This window comes from Phocoena phocoena, chromosome 12, assembly GCF_963924675.1.
Source record: "Phocoena phocoena chromosome 12, mPhoPho1.1, whole genome shotgun sequence".
NCBI lineage: Eukaryota > Metazoa > Chordata > Mammalia > Artiodactyla > Phocoenidae > Phocoena > Phocoena phocoena.
The window spans coordinates 60,249,497-60,263,123 of record NC_089230.1 but is presented as its reverse complement, the minus strand read 5'-3'; the positions used below and the strand labels follow the sequence as shown (position 1 = coordinate 60,263,123).

At 39.1% G+C, this 13,627-nt stretch overlaps 1 protein-coding gene and 1 pseudogene across 7 annotated transcripts in view; one reads left to right on the top strand and one right to left on the bottom strand.

Annotated features, from left to right (window-relative positions):
* Window positions 1-13,627, top strand: part of KLHL32 (kelch like family member 32) — a 189,917-nt gene that overhangs the window by 116,091 nt on the left and 60,199 nt on the right. The gene's annotated exons all lie outside the window — the stretch shown is intronic.
* Window positions 10,219-10,325, bottom strand: LOC136132361 (U5 spliceosomal RNA; annotated as a pseudogene).

Genomic DNA, 13,627 nt, shown 5'->3' with positions numbered 1-13,627 from the left:
GGTTTTTGCATTGTTCCCCTTTGTCTATAGGAAGTATTTTTTAAAATTTCTTTTATAATTAATTTATTTTTATTATTTATTTCTTTATTTTTGGCTACATTGGGTCTTCGTTGCTGTGCGTGGGCTTTCTCTAGTTGCGGTGCTCAGGCTTCTCACTGTGGTGGCTTCTCTTGTTGCGGAGCATGGGCTCTAGGAGCGTGGGCTTCAGTAGTTGTGGCATGCGGGCTCAGTAGTTGTGACTCACGGGCTCTAGAGCACAGTCTCAGTAGTTGTGGCACACGGGCTTAGTTGCTCTGCGGCATGTGGGATCTTCCTGGACGAGGGCTCGAAACTGTGTCCCCTGCATTGGCAGGTGAACCACTGGACCACCAAGGAAGTCCCGACAGGAAGTATTGCAAGTCAGTTCCAGTAAGTGGCACAGATATTACTTATGCTTCAAGAACAGAAGCTAAAAAGAGCCGGGCCAGCTGGTGGCTGAATGCACTTATCTTCTTTGTGTGTGTTCTTGTTGATGAGAAATGCCCACATGCCACCTCCTCTGGCCACACAAGGAAATCAGGTAATTGAAGTAGTGATGGATGGTGCACTGAAGTTTAAATGTTTTAGGAGGACCTGTCTTATTAACACTTTAAAACAAGTGAGCATAATATCATTAATTTGATTAATTCATTTTCTCTTAATATAGCTTTTAATTTGTAATTCTAGGTGAATTACAATGTAATTTGGCATTAATTATACTAAATTGACTATAGGTCAGCCAATCACAATGGAAAATTACTCACAGCTGAAAGTAAAACTAGACTTCTCCATCCAGAAAGGGCGACGCTTGGTTAAGAGACAGATAGACTTTAGGCGTCCCTCTGTTTGGCTGTGAGAATGACATTGAACCTGCTGAGGGCTATAAGTGATTTCTTATTCTGCCCACTGCTGGGACTGTATACTCTGGAGTGAAGCCCAATAGAAAGAGTAAATAAGAGTAAACAAAGGGGTTGATTTGTCAGGTTGCCAGGTCCCCTGAAGAATCTTTCTGCTCTTTTCATCTCTTGTACAATTTAGGCCATATAGAGGGGTTGTGTAGTGCTTTCGAATGATGAATTCCACACATCTTGGATTCGAGAGGTTAGAACAGGTATTGACCCAGGTTGGCCTGCTTTTCATCCTCCTGTTCTGTGAACAGGAGATCTTTTAAATCCCATGTGCTGTCAGTATCCCGGAGCCACTCCTATTTGACCAATATACAAACTACCTTCCGGGCAGAAGGAAGTTGTGCCTTAAAAGCCAGTGCCACTCTGGGAGAAGAACGAAGCCCTCAGGAGATGACAGAGCCTGGTCATTGATAAAGCTTGCTGGAGGCGCCTATGTGCACATGAGAAGTAAGGTGACTACTGAAGGATGGGGTGCTTAAGGAATTGGTGGGAGAACAAGGATGGATTTGGAAAATACTTGTGTTTTAACCACGTGCCAGATATCTTCCTTTGAGAATTGTCTCCTATAAAAGCAGTCAAAATGAAAACTTTGAAATGCTACAGAAAGTCATATGACAGATTTAGTAATATCCTGCTTGAGGTATATTTACATGTAAGTAGAACTATGGGAATTTTGTGCATTCTCAATACTTTTGCTGTGAGCAATTAACCCATAAAATGAGGTCTAGCTATGAGGGGACAAATTTTGCTAAATATTGTATGGAAAATTCCAGGCTGTTTTTTTGGTGTGTTTGTTTGTTTTTTGCGGTACGCGGGCCTCTCACTGTTGTGGACTCTCCCGTTGCGGAGCACAGGCTCCGGACATGCAGGCTCAGTGGCCATGGCTCACAGGCCTAGCCACTCCACGGCATGTGGAATCTTCCTGGACCGGGGCACGAACCCGTGTCCCCTGCATCGGCAGGCGGACTGTCAACCACTGCGCCACCAGGGAAGCCCCCGGCTGTTTTTAATAATTCTTTTTACTTTGTTAATTATGTACCCTTATCATATCGTTCCAACTCACATTCTAGCAAATAAAATGGCCTAAGTTTTATGTAAAAATTTTGAGTAGAGAGGTTAAAAACTACCCTTCCCCCTGTCTCTTACACATATACAGGTGGGGTTCACACCATACACACGCTTGCAGGTAGACACACACACACACGCACGCCACAGGTTGCATGCATATTAATTTTTGCAGCTAAAAAACTTTCCTTCGTTTTGCAATACTGACCTGAATCATAATTACTCTCATTATTGGCTGGTTGATCCTAAGATTAAGGAAGAAAATAGAAGTTAGGAACTTATTTTTGCTACTCCAAGTGTATATTTCATTCATCATAAATTTTTAAAGATATTGTCTATAGTCTGGATTGTTGCTATATGAATGCAGCTGTATATTGTCTCAATTTTCTCCAAATCCCTTTTATGCCAAATTTAGCCTGGCCTATCACAGAAAGTTTTATTCCTTTTCCCCAAATATTCTTCTTGATATCAGCATAGGGTTGGTGGGTTCCAGTCTTTCCTACCCCTGTGGTTCCCAGTATAGCTTCGTGTTCTTAACTCAAAACCACCCTTACTTGATCCATACCCTCTGATGGATGAGCTCTTTGAGGTCTTAATGTGGTGTTCTTTGAGAACTGTAAGGATTTGGGGCAGAGGAACTAGTACTGAAGTAAGCAGAGCAGAGGGGTTGAGAGAAAACATTTACAGGGTATTTCTGCCCTCGGTTTTATCTTCTCATCATTTAGAATGCCAGCAGAATGAATGGGTCTGTTAATCAAACAGCACTGAGAGGTTAGGTCATTGGAAGCCTTTTCAGTCATTTTGTGCTTTTCAAGAGTGAATTTGTTAGAATTATGCTGAATACCCACTTAAAGCCTCAGCTGATAACCCTACCTGTGTTTTATAACTCTGCACTGTCAGAACTCATAATAAGTCAAACATTCTTTCAGTGGTACTCATAAGGGAGGGAAAAAAAAAAGCCCCACAAATTTAAGAGTAATTTCAGATTGTAAATGAAAAGGAGAGGCACGACTGTGCATTTGCACCAATCATGCCTTCCTTTCATCTGCTCTGATTAGGCCTGGTGCGGTTTCATCAGACCCCTCCATCACCGAGCTGTCACTCCAGCCGTCTGTTGATTGAAAACAATCAAGGCTCTGATGGCACAATTATTCTGACCCTTTAACTAGAGGCTGCTGTGATAATGAAAGGTTGATTATGATAGTTTGTGCCTCTTTCAGTTTGCCAAGAAGGTTAATTTGGGCATCAGACGGATGTTTAATGGGCGCTTGCTGGCTACACTGAGGTAAATGAGAACGTGCAGTCTTGGATATTGCACGGATATAGTTTGGCTGTCAATCATTGTCATTTGGAGTTTGTGCCTCACACTCTGGAAATCACATTTTATTTTTTCCTTGGGATTTAATTTATTCTGTGCCCTGAGGAAGTTCTTTCACTCAGTGACCTTCACAGCAGCTTTCTCTGCCTTTTTTTTTTTTTTTTTTCTTTTTTCAAATGGAGCTCAAAGGCACAACACATCTAGAAGAGCATTTTTCTTTCATTTTCACTTAAAAATGGAAACTTTAAAAATCCATCCTTATCACTGCCTTCCAATAGAGCAAATGTTTCCATCCCGGTTGTGCAGTGGGGAAGTATAAATGACAGGGATACTTTGTCCAGTTTGCTAATGCAGCAGCTCCCTCAGTTGTTCTGCCCTGTTTCTTACACCAACCAGCAAAGCTAGTAAATTCAGAATGGGTGCATATATGGAACTGAAGGCTCCATTCTCCTTATGTTTCTCTCAGCAGCATGTCTCAGAATAGTTTGATGAATTCTTGTTTCCAAGGGCAACATCTGACTCCTTTTCCCTTCTTGGGAAGCATGGGGGAGGGGTTGAGCCAGGGAGACAGATATTTGTCTGCAGGAGTATGAAGGTTATTAAAAGTTGCAAATTTCAATTTGTATAATCCCAGCGCCTAATCTTGTTGCCTTTTGAAGCGTAGGGTAAAAAAGACGCAGGCACCTAATAGTGCTGGTCTTTACAATGTGTAGCTCATTACAATCTTCTTTTATGCATACCTTTTAAAAAGAAAAATAAAGGAAAAGAAAAAATAAAGGAAACCTTTAATTCTGTCTCCAAGCTGTGCATAGTGGTCTCCTAGATTAGGCACCTAAGAGCCAGAATCATTGTTCTGCTTTTTCATTTGTGTTGTCTTCAGGTTTTTTTCCCCCAGTGAACATTCAGCAGCATATTTCTACCTAGCCTTGGACGTTTTTTCTCACATGTCAATTGTAAAACAATTAAGTCTATAGATGTTAAAGTGACAGTATCATAATGATTATAATTTTATTTCAAGTGTTCTATTTTCACACTATTTCTTGCTTTAAAAAAAAAGCTATTCGTTTTTGAATGGTAAAGAGAGTCATTAAGCGATAATTCAGTCTCACGTGAAGAGGCTCAAAAAATGAATTGTCATTGAATCCAGTTACTGTTTTTTTGTTTTTTTTCTGCAGTACGCGGGCCTCTCACTGTTGTGGCCTCTCCCGTTGCGGAGCACAGGCTCCGGACACGCAGGCTCAGTGACCATGGCTCACGGGCCCAGCCGCTCCGTGGCATGTGGGATCTTCCCGAACCGGGGCACGAACCCGTGTCCCCTGCATCGGCAGGCGGACTCTCAACCACTGTGCCACCAGGGAAGCCCCCAGTTACTATTTTAATGCAGCCCTTATTTAAGCAACAGTGCTGTTTAAAATATTTTAAAAGATATGAGAGTAGGATTGTATATATATATATATATATATATATATATATATATATAGTCTCACCAGATTCTTCACTGTACTAGACCACAAATGGTTATTTTTGTTTAGCTTTCTGGATAGCATGCATAAAACCACCCTCAGGGGTGCTTAGTAAAATTACTGATTAGTTATGTCTTGTTTTTATTCCAGCAATGGGGAGTAAAAAGTTAAATGGGGAGAAATGTATCAGTCAATCAAGAGAGAGTTTTTTGGTATTTAAAAAATAGTGTGACTTGTCACAGTGGTATCTATATTTTTATCTATATTTTTAGATTCACTATGTTTACAAATTAATGAGACTTACGCAAAGAATTTCTTCTTGAAGTATAATTCATTCTTTCAAACTGTTTTTGGTCTAAGCCTGACTGGGTTTCTGCCTTCCCCCAACCTGTTGAACCCTTTACCTGTTGTGGAAAACTGATATCCCAAAACCAAGGACTTTCCCTATGTCCTCATAAGCTCTCCACCACATTCCCAGAAATGTGCTCTCACGCTGACTCCAGTCACTGAAACTGCATCCCCTCAGCAGTGATGTCCCCCTTCAGAGGGTCCTCAGAGTGTCTCACACCTCATCTCCCAGCCTGGGCTGGCATTTCCTCCGCTCGCAGGGCTGGCAGTCATTGGACCCAGTTTCTCTTTCCTCTTCAACCCTTCTGTCTCTGCCTTCAAGGTTCCAACACATTGTTCCTCCTAACCTTAGGAAGATATCCTGGATCTGTGATTTCTCATAATTCCCACAGATTTCCTTCTGGGTGGCTGGCCCTGGGACTGAGATACACACCTCCTCACCAGACAACCTTTGGAACGGCTACTACCTTCTAGTACTCCTTCCCTCACCCTTTGCAGCCCCTTCCCTGCTCACAGGTCTTCTGAGATTGTCAAGCCACTGGTTCTCCTGCACTGGGCCCGTCTGCCCACATACCCATTTTCTGTACACGACTATTATAAATTGGCTCTCTAAGCCACTTCCCCCACTCAAAAATATGTCATCATTGTGCTAAAAAAATGTATCTTCTTTGACAGAAGTATCACTTGTATATTATACTCAAAGGTGCTTCAAGGTGTGAATAGAGGATTCAGCGTTACCCACTTACTTATACAGTGATGAAATGAAGTTGGAGAATGCAGTGTGAAGTATTCTTTTCAGGCATCAGTAGGCAGGGTGAAATTCACATAGTGAAGGAGGTCAGTGGTCGGCAGGGCATTTATGTGTGTTCTTTGCAACTCACTGAGGGTGTAGGCCCTGGCACCGCAGCCCACCAGCTCCATCCCCTTGATAGTAGAGTCTGGCCTCTGACCGTGTTTAGTCATGGGCTTCAGGTACTGGGTTCCCCACTCCAATTACTGTACTCTGTAGCCCTAAATTAACATTTAAAGTGACCTTTGAGGATTCTTTTCTTTTTACTCGGAGGCTGCCAACATTAACCCTTAAATGCAGCATAGGTACTTCCTGAACATCTGAATTCATCACAGTACCACTTGTTTGAGGGATTTGACTATCTCTGTATCTGTGAGCTGGGGCAGCTGCTTGAGGCTGTGAGCTCCTTTTGGTCGTTAAAGGTTTCATTTCAGGTGGGGAGTGTATGTACCAGTGAACCTGTAATTGGTTCATTATTATTAAATCAGTTTATAAAGAAATATTCAAAGGCTTGATGCCCCCAGGATGCTCCAGGGCATGTTTACAAATTAAACAGCTTTTAAAAAAACTATAAAGTTTAAAAATGTACCAGCAATATTTAAAACACCCATGAGGGAAATGGCAACATAAAAAGATGGTTTTTGCTTGTGTCTGAAAATCCGCCTACAATAGACTGAACCTTCCAAAATTGTAGGATTTTTCTTCCCCTAATTTCATACTCCCTGGGTATATTTTACAGGGATATGTTAAGACACTTGAGGTTAAGAGTAAGGCTTGAGATTTATGGTATTAACAGAGCTTGAAAGTGAATGGCAAGAAGACTGTATATATGTGTACCAATGAGGATCTTCTTTCTCACCAAGTAAATTCCTGGCAGATATTGGACACTCAATAAGAAATTGAGGAGTGGATGAATGAAAAAACTAAAAGAAAAGATTCGTGATTATATCATTTACCCCAGAGCAACAAAACAGGAAGAAAGTAATCAACTCAATCAATTGTTATTTTAGTGTTCTCAAGCCAGATAGCTTAGTTTATACATATTTTTCCTTGCCACTAAGTTAACTGAGTTGAGATTTGAGGGAACTGATGGACATGAATTCAAATATTTTTAATGGGACACTCAAGCCAAGTAAAGAAAGTGAATGTATACTGAGTGTTATACAGAGACAAGTAGGTTTATGTCTGTGTCTCTCTTTTCATTCATTCATGGTTCTCTGACTGGGGTTTAACAAGGCCACACACCTTTAATAACTGGGTTAGAATTACTGAATTCATTGGTGTGGAAATAGGCTTATCATAAGGGCTAGTTTGGGGCTTCCCTGGTGGCGCAGTGGCTGAGAGTCCGCCTGCCGATGCAGGGGACACGAGTTCGTGCCCCGGTCTGGGAAGATCCCACATGCTGCAGAGCAGCTGGGCCCGTGAGCCATGGCCGCTGAGCCTGCACGTCCCGAGCCTGTGCTCCGCAACGGGAGAAGCCCCAACAGTGAGAGGCCCGCGTACCGCAAAAAACAAACAAACAAAAAAAAAAGGGCTAGTTTGTAGTCTGCAACAGATTATCTGCCATGCTTTTATTATCAGTTTATAGCATGTGAAGTGTTTAATACTGTGTAGCAAATTCCTTATCAACTACAGAGATCTCTCAAAATTTGTGTCAGTATTGTGCAGTATTGTGTTGTATAAGAATTGTCTGTGCTGGCTTTATCATGAATTCAGAAGGATAGTTGAGTTGAGGATTAGCTCCATCTCTTGGTGGTGCATTGCGTCATATGAATTCTGTTTATTGTCTAAATGTCATAGTTTATCAAGCACTTTCACGTTTTCTCATTCAATCCTATGTTGACCCTATGATGTAAACAACATCATCTTTGTTTTACAGGTGATGAAACTGAGCCTCAGTATATTTGTGTTTTTCATAAATGCTCAAATGTGTTAAGTTGCAGAAACAGGTCTTTTGACATCAAGTCTTGCCTCCTTTTCATTGTGTCATATGCACATCTATGGGCGTGTACCAGTTAGCGGTAGAAAAAAGCATCAGGACTTCCCTGTCCTTTCAGTTGACTTCACCCTGATAATGCATCCTCAATGCATGCAGTAGCTGGAAAATAACATGAAATGGTGTGACCCAGCTAGGGTCACTACTCCCTGTTGCCAGTGGGATACAACAGGGTTTTCTTCTATTGACCAAATTGGTTTTCTCTGATTTTCCAGTGTTGTTCTGACAATATAAGCTTAATATTTCACTGACCACATTACCTTTTATACACATAAGGTCGTCATGAATAAATATACATCACTAATATCTTACTTAGAACTCTCACCCATCAGTCTGGCCTCAAATGATACTCTGATGCTATCAATGATTAGATGAATGAGTATTATCTTTTGGTTCAGAGACCATTGAAGGCAAGTATAGGAAGCTATTTCTAATTGTTCCTGTATTTTGCTCAAGTGTGAAGAGCCCAGGAATAGGTTCCATTTTCCCTGCAGCATCTTTGGCATAGGTGACGTTAATTGTTTTTCTTGTCCTGTCGGACATTCTTTGTATATTCCAGATATGGGGGTGGTGTATTTAAAGACTGTCTTGAGGTAAAATTTCATGTGAATAGTTTACTCAATATTTTCATTTCTAAATAAAACCACGTTCTGGGATTTTTAAATAAATAGTACCTTGAAACAGTCACTTACGAACTTGAAATGTGTGTTCTTTGGCTGAGATTATTTTATTTTTATGTGAGCCTGTGTACACATGCACTTTCACATGCCACACACGTGTGTGTGTGTATTTCTGTTGAGTTCAGAATTACAGACAAAAAACCCATCACTTTGTTTTTCTGAAAAGAGATTTATAAAAACTATTTGTGCTATAGAAATCTGTGACTTGGATACTAGACACAGTGATTAATTTTTTTAAAAAAATTATTTATTTATTTTTAGCTGTGTTGGGTCTTCGTTTCTGTGCGAGGGCTTTCTCTAGTTGTGGCGAGCGGGGGCCACTCTTCATCGCGGTGCGCGGGCCTCTCACTATCGCGGCCTCTCTTGTCGTGGAGCACAGGCTCCAGACGCGCAGGCTCAGTAGCTGTGGCTCACGGGCCCAGTTGCTCCGCGACATGTGGGATCTTCCCAGACCAGGGCTCGAACCCGTGTCCCCTGCATTGGCAGAAAGATTCTCAACCACTGCACCACTAGGGAAGCCCCACAGTGATTAACTTTTATTGTCTCTCCCACCTATAGGAATGTTGGAGGATTCTACTTTATGGTTTTTTTTTAAAGTTTTCAAACTTTTAATTTAAAAATTTTATTATTTTTTTTTTTAGGTATAGTTGATTTACAATGTTGTGTTGGTTTCAGGCGTACAGCAAAGTGATTCAGTTATACATACATACATATATATATATATTCTTTTTTAGATTCTTTTTCCTTACACGTTATTACAAAATATTGAGTATAGTTCCCTATGCTATATAGTAGGTCCTTGTTGGTTATCTATTTTATATATAGTAGTGTGTATATGAGGATTCTACCTTAAAATATTTCTTTTTGGTGGATCTGTAAGTGACATACATACTAGAGATAAAAGAGACTCTGTCATCAACTCACTTGCTTTACAGATAAGAAGCCAAATGACTGGTCCAGTGTCGGCTACATACTCTTGCTGTTCTTTGTATTGACTTTCAAAGATCAGCTCAAATTGGTGGCCGGTTCTCGAGGTGGAAAAGGCATCACAGTATACTAATCTCATCTCTTTTCCTATCTTTGTTTTCTCTTCATCTTGATACACAATTTACCTCTTAAAAAATCGCCTTGTGTTATAAGACTGAACCAACTCATGTCACTTGTATTTGTCCTCACAAATACCTGGAACTTAAATGTGGCATGCCTCAGGACAGGTTTCCTTGTGATTCCTCCATTCCTATGTGTTTATCGCTGTCTACGGGAAAGAGACATCCTTGGTTGCAAGGGCTTCTGCTTTTGATGCTTGGCAGTATGTACTTTTTTGAAAAAAAATATGTATTAAAGATGGTTATCAGCACTTTTTTGTTCTTTCAATTTTCTATTTAAAAATAATTTCAAACTTATAGAAAAGTTGCAAGAGTAAGAATAGTAAAGAACACCCATATGATTTGCTCATTTCTTAAGTAAATTACTTCGTTTGCTTTATCATACGTTCTCTGTCTCTGTCTCACTATCTAGATATCTATCTATCTATAAATATCTGTAGATATATGTAGTAGGAGAATAGATAGATATCTAAACACATGTGTGCTTTTTTTTTCCTGAGCCATTTGAGGGTAAGTTGTATACATCATGTTTTTTTTAAAACCCTTGAAAAAAACCCTCATAACTGTTCTTTTCCACAGAAATCTTTAGTAAAAGGTAAAAGATTTATACAATCTGAAGAGAAACCAGAGTATTATCAAAGCACAAGTTTTTTGTGAAAGGTGAAAATAAGAGCATTTGTCAGTCTTCCAGCTTCATAAAATTTTAAATGAACAATGAAAGAATATGTGTTATTATCATATCTACTAAGCTGAATATTCTTTTTAAAATCTGTCAGTTTTTTTTTTCTGACAGTATATGAACCTGGGACCGCATCGGATTTGATTCTATTGAAATATATTTCTTAGAGGAAAAAATAGCCTATGTGTCTTATATAAGTTTGTAGTCAGCTATAATGGTTAATGTACAACCTCCCTTGAAAAATCTGTTTTACAAGCAAAGTGTTGACACAGTTTTAATTACAGCACTCAAGTGAGCACTGTTATAATTTTTAATATTCCTCCATTGTACCGTTTTCACTGTTCTGGTAGAGCAACATACCGTGATCTTATGTCCCTAGTTTCTGGTGTCTTTAGATAGGAATGTTGCCTTTTTGAACAGAAATCTTTCATTTGGTCTCAAAGAAGAGAATAGGGCTATAAAATTTTGTGCACTTATTTATTAATATGAACTTTCCTTTCTATGTCGGTCATTATTCTGGTTTAATATGTCACTATTTAGAGCTTTAACATGACTCATGTTAAAGAAATGAGATTCTATGTATCAGTAGTTTAACATGGCAAGTCCCAACACCTGTTCACATACAGGAGGGAAACTTTCCACATTTATCATCTAAAGAAACTTTATAATATTAAAAGGGTATCTTGCTAAAGTTTTATGTTTACGTTTATTTGAATTTAAGGCATTATAAAATAATATACGAGATAGTGTACTTGAATGCAATATATAATAGTCAGTGCAACTTCCCTTTGAGGACATGGATTAGAAGATGGTGAGCATCCTTGATCCTCTGTTTGGAAAGGAAAAATTCTGTCTGTGCATTGTATTCATTCTATTAAAGCTTTCGCTCATGGCTCCCCACTCTTTGTTGCCCAAGTGCTCTTTAACATCCCAGGCTCTTTGGTGGAGCTTCAGGAATGCCAGGTGGTTGCTTATTTGTTCCTGTGCCCTTCCTTTGTTCCTTTCTGAATTTGCAGAACCGTGGAATTTGTGCTGCCTTTTGGGCACTGAGCGGAGACTGGTGCCCTGGCTTATCTTAGTGGGATGACAGGACTGGCAAGGATATAGACACTTGTGCCTTCACAGCATGGGCTCCTGCAAAAGGCGGGGCTCAGTTTGCCCCTTCAGCAAAGCTGTCTGCAACCAGGTTTTAAAATAGGAGAATAATTATAGCTGCCCCGGGCCAAGGGGGCAGAATCAGACTGTGGGCAAAAATACCGGTTCTTGCTTATTCAGCTCTGGTTGAGGAATTCTGTGATGAGAATATCCTCTTCAGTGAAAAAGAATTCTTGTGAACCAAGAGAAAGAAATAGTTACTGCTTTTCAACAGTGTTGTAAGAGCTTTATCTTTTGTCAGCGTTAGTTAAAGACATTTGATCACTCATCGGATGAGAACTGCTTTTGTAAAGGGCATTTTTAATATATGTTTGCAAGATATAAAGGCGGTTTTATGGAAGAGTGCATTAATGTGTATTCTTGGATTTGAGATGACTTCATAATTCATATATTTTCCAGGAAATATGTGAGTGTAAAATTTCTTACTGTTTTGGCATTGCTTCGGGGTCACGTTGGGTAGTACACAGACGTATGGACATACATAAGCAGAGGTAGATTTTAAAGCAGTAGCTTCTATCTGGGTGTGTTTGAGCAAGAACAGTAAAGGAATTTGGATCATAACTTGAGGGCTTGTAATGTTAGTAATGTAACATTCGTTCATATAATTGAAATATTTCTGAAATACATATGAGCAGATTATATATTTTAATTGAATTAGAGAAAATCTTGCATAATTTAAAATTATATACTTTTATATTTAGTATTATATATTATATATTCTATTCACAGAATAGCAATCAGTGGGGATACACTGAGAACACTAAAAGGAAGAGATTATTTTCCATATATATATATTTTTAAATTTCATTTATTATTTATTTTATTTTTGGCTGTGTTGGGTCTTCGTTTCTGTGCGAGGGCTTTCTCTAGTTGCGGCGAGCAGGGGCCACTCTTCATCGTGGTCCATATATTTTTGAGCCGGGTTTAGTTAACAAGGAATAACCTAGAGTTAAAATACATATTCCAATAAAAAGTGAAGCAATAATTCAATACTCAAAGGAAGCCCTTTCCCCTAAAGACTTATTCTTTACTTACAAACTCTTTAATCCATACAATTAAATGCATGGTTTTTCTGCAAAAGTAATCCATAAATGAGACTCATTGAAAAATATTATCACCTATCTAGAAGCAAACTATACATTTTTAAAAATCAGACTTTAGTTTTCTAATTTAGAAAATGGACAATATGGACATTAAGTTTGGTTTCGAGTGCATTTGGTTTTGAGTGCTTGGATTCTACCTTAAAATAATTATTGATGGAAAAATAATGATATGATATAATAATGATATGATATTATAGAAGAACACATTATATAACTTAAAAACTGGATTTCTGGTTCCAGCTTTTCCATTAATCAGCTGCATGACTTGCAGTAAGTCAAATAGCTTGTCTGGATTTTATTTCTACTAGTAAAATTGGGAAGCTTGAACCAAAAGTACTCTAAAGTTTCTTCTTGCCCTAACACTTTATATTTGAGGGATTAACAGATTACGATGTTCATTGAATTGCCAAGAATGTCAAATAGAGGTGACCAGCACCGGTTATGGAGGGAGTAAAACAAGGGCCTTATATAAGTAAGTCCAGTACATTGCATGCTGCCGTGGGGAGTTTTGTGAGCTTATAAGGGCTTTATAGGAAAGCCACAAAGATGAGATAATAAAATAGGAAATTGAAGACTGTGATAGATAGATAAATAAATATATTAAGGAACTGATGTTGTTGGTTCAAGAGAAATATGACAAATAGCCTAAGAATAGTTATAAAGGATTTTCCATTCTGCAACAATTATGTTTAGCCTACTATGTGCCAGACACTGTTCTTATCAAGAATCTGAGGATGAGATGAGTTGACGTTGGAATAAGCTGTAGCCAATGCTCCTTTTAGGAAGGAACAGTTCTCCATCAGGGTAAGATGTACTAGACTGGGTTAGGTAGGGTGCTTGGGAGATCTCCTATAGTCTTTGGAGATGACAGTCCCTGTGTTTCAGATGGTTTAGGAAACATCTTGCCTAATTGCCCTGTTTCCTAAGTACTCTTTGATCTGCCCTCCCAAACTGAATCCTTGATTTCTTTTTTACTGTTGCTGGCTTTGTTACCTGAA